Genomic DNA, 3,809 nt, shown 5'->3' with positions numbered 1-3,809 from the left:
TGACTTATACATTCTATGCCCAAAGCATAAAACCTCATAAAGAAAAAAACTGACTTATTCATTCTATGCCCAAAGCTTAAAAGCTCACGTAAAGAAAAAACTTACTTATTCATTCTATGCCCAAAGCTTAAAAGCTCATATAAAGAAAAAACTGACTTATTCATTCTATGCCCAAAGCATAAAAGCTCACATAAAGAAAAAAAATGAACTTATTCATTCTATGCCCAAAGCATAAAACTCACATAAAGAAAAAACTGACTTATTCCTTATGCCCAAAGCATAAAAGTTCACATCAAGAAAAAATGGACTTCATTCTATGCCCAAAGCATAAAAGTTCACATAAAGAAAAAAAAATGGACTTATTCATCCTATGCCCAAAGCATAAAAGCTCACATAAAGAAAAAATGGACTTATTCATTCTATGGCCAAATCATAAAAGCTCACATAAAGAAAAAATTGGACTTATTCATCTTATGTCCAAAGCATAAAAGCTCACATAAAGAAAAAATTGGACTTATTCATTCTATGCCCAAAGCATAAAAGTTCACATAAAGAAAAAATGGACTTATTCATCCTATGCCCAAAGCATAAAAACTCACATAAAGAAAAAATGGACTTATTCATTTTATGGCCAAATCATAAAAGCTCACATAAAGAAAAAATTGGACTTATTCATCTTATGTCCAAAGCATAAAAGCTCCCATAAAGAAAAAAATGGACTTATTCATTCTATGCCTAGAGCATAAAAATTCACATAAAGAAAAAAATGGACTTATTCATCCTATGCCCAAAGCATAAAAACTCACATCAAGAAGAAATGGACTTATTCATCCTATGCCCACAGCATTAAAGCTCACGTAAAGAAAAAAAGACTTATTCATCCGTAATCTTAGTATGATTCTACAAACCAATTAAACACTAAGGAATAACCCTGACTATCGTTCCAGAAGGGCCAAGGTTACGGAAGTGTCCGTGACTCATTCGAAAACCTGAGCCTTTCAGTTACCCACGAATATTCAATGCCATTGTCACGTGGGCTTGCATATCTTCAGACTCATTCCTTGCTCTAAAGCACACGTCTAAAGCACATTGTTATGGAATCGTCGTTTTTAAAATCAGTGACCTATTATTTATCATTTAAACTGTAAGTTACATTTCAGTAAGTACGCTTTCCTCACAGCATAATGTCGATAATACGGAAGAATTTATAATTTCAAATTATTCCTTTTTCTCGCTCGAGATTTTTTTTATTCTTTGGATGAGATTGCCATGTCCACTCCTCGACATTGACTTGGATCCACCAGATTTGAGTAACCTTCAGAGACACAATTCACTGCTTAGGACAACTGAGGCGCAGTTAATTTTCCATAAAAAAATTAAATCTTTTTTGTCCTTTAGGAGAGGGATATACCTATACATACACACACACATACACACACACACACACACACACATATATATATATATATAATATATATATATACATATATATATATATATATATATATATATATATATATATATATATATATATATATATATATATATATATATAGTTTTAAAACTTTCCATTATGAGAAAGGAACATAATACTTGTCCTATTGTCTTATATACATATATATATATATATATATATATATATATATATATATATATATATATATATATATATATATATATATATATATATATTTTTATGTATATATATATATATATATATATATATATATATATATATATATATATATATATATATATATATATATATATATATATATATATATATATATATATATATATATATATATATATATATATATATATATATATATATATATATATATATATATATATATATATATATATATATATATATATATATATATATATATATATATATATATATATATATATATATATATATATATATATATATATATATATATATATATATATATTATTATATATATATATATATATATATATATATATATATACCCCTTTTAACCGCCTTGTTTGACACATAAAAAAATAAATTACAACCATTACACGGTATCTTATAAACCACATTACAGTAAAAGAGTGATGAAAATTTAATCGCATACATAATGTCTCCACATGTAAACCTTGCCAAGACATTCAACATAACTGGTATATTGTAAAAACCAGTGGAGAAAATGGGAAGAGAATGGGTGTTTCTCCACGGGTTCCTATATTATTCCAAACATCATTGAAGGGCAAGAAAAAGAAAATAAAATGAAAAAAAGAAATTCACTGTTTAATTAAAGTTTAATGGACCCTGGAAAAGATTTTCAGGGAAACTGCAAAACTCCTGCAACATTTATTATATTAGAAGGGTTCTAAGCTTAAGGGTACTGTGAAACCTGAAATTGAAATACAGTTTTACGAAGCATACTTATCTACTTCTTGATTTTCATTATATATATACCGGTATATACGAGTGTATATATATATATACATATATATATATATATATATATATATATATATATATATGTATGTATGCATGTATGTGTGTAAATGCATAAATATATGTATAGATATATATTCATTTATTTACTTTTATAAAGTTTTGCACTAATCTCTCTGCATGTTTTAATTCCTGTTGTCTGTTTCCACAAATAAATCTTCTGTTCTTTCAAAGTTCTTACACGGGCTTATGGTCTTTTGTCTTTTTTCATAACAAGAACAACAGCAGTAATAATAATAATAATAATAATAATAATAATAATAATAATAATAATAATAATAATAATAATAATAATAATAATAATAATAAGCCTTAAACTAACATTATTTTGAAATATTCTCCAGGTGTCTTCAGATATACAGGCTAATTAAATTAAGGGATAAGCTTCCAGGCTTACATAAGGCTAGCTTGTTACAGCAACGCTATTCAAATCATCAACCATTTGTATCTTTGTACTTTAAGAACGATCCTTGAAGGAACAGAACGGAAACTGCGGCATTCCACTCCGTGCAACGATGTTGATGAACAGATCAAGGAGAGAGAGAGAGAGGGATAGAGAGAGAGAGAGCTGAGTGGTACGCATCAACTTTCAAAGGAATGTCAAGGTGGTACAGGTTCAGCAGGAGTAAAGAAATGACAAGAGCAGAAGGCATGAGAGTAGGAAGCACGACGAGAACAGAAAGAACAAGGGCAGAAAGAACAAGAACAAAAAAGAAGAGAAAAACAGACAGAACAAGAACAAGTAAAAAATGCGCCGAAATTTCTTCAGCGCAGTCGAGTTTTCTGTCCGGTGGTGGTCTCAGCCACGGCCCAGACATTTTTAGCCGCGGCCCACGAAACTCAGCCATGGTCCGGTGGTGGCCTATGTTGGTACTAAAGGGTTCCCAGAAGTACGATTATGGCTAATTTTAACATTAAATAAATTAAAAAAACTATTGAGGGTAGAGGGCTGCAATTTGGTATGTTTGATGATCGGAGGGCGGATGATCAACATACCAATCTGCAGCCCTCTAGCCTTAGTAGTTTTTAAGATCTGAGGGCGGACGGACAGACAAAGCCGGCACAATAGTTTTCTTTTACAGAAAACTAGAAAGTACAGAATAGACTAGGACAACAACAACAACAATAACAGAAAGAACAAGAAAAAACAATAAGATCAGAAAGAACGAACAAAAAGAAGAGAAAGAACGGAAAGAACGAGAACAAAGACAGGCCTTTCTATTGTTGCATATGCTCCTCATTCAAAGGCTAAATATATTCTCTTCCTTTGTATTTAGACCTTACATATCAAACAACTGTCTTTGATTGAAAATCCCAT

The sequence above is a fragment of the Macrobrachium rosenbergii genome, chromosome 4 (genome assembly GCF_040412425.1).
Source record: "Macrobrachium rosenbergii isolate ZJJX-2024 chromosome 4, ASM4041242v1, whole genome shotgun sequence".
Classification (NCBI taxonomy): domain Eukaryota; kingdom Metazoa; phylum Arthropoda; class Malacostraca; order Decapoda; family Palaemonidae; genus Macrobrachium; species Macrobrachium rosenbergii.
Note: the sequence above shows the minus strand (reverse complement) of the source record.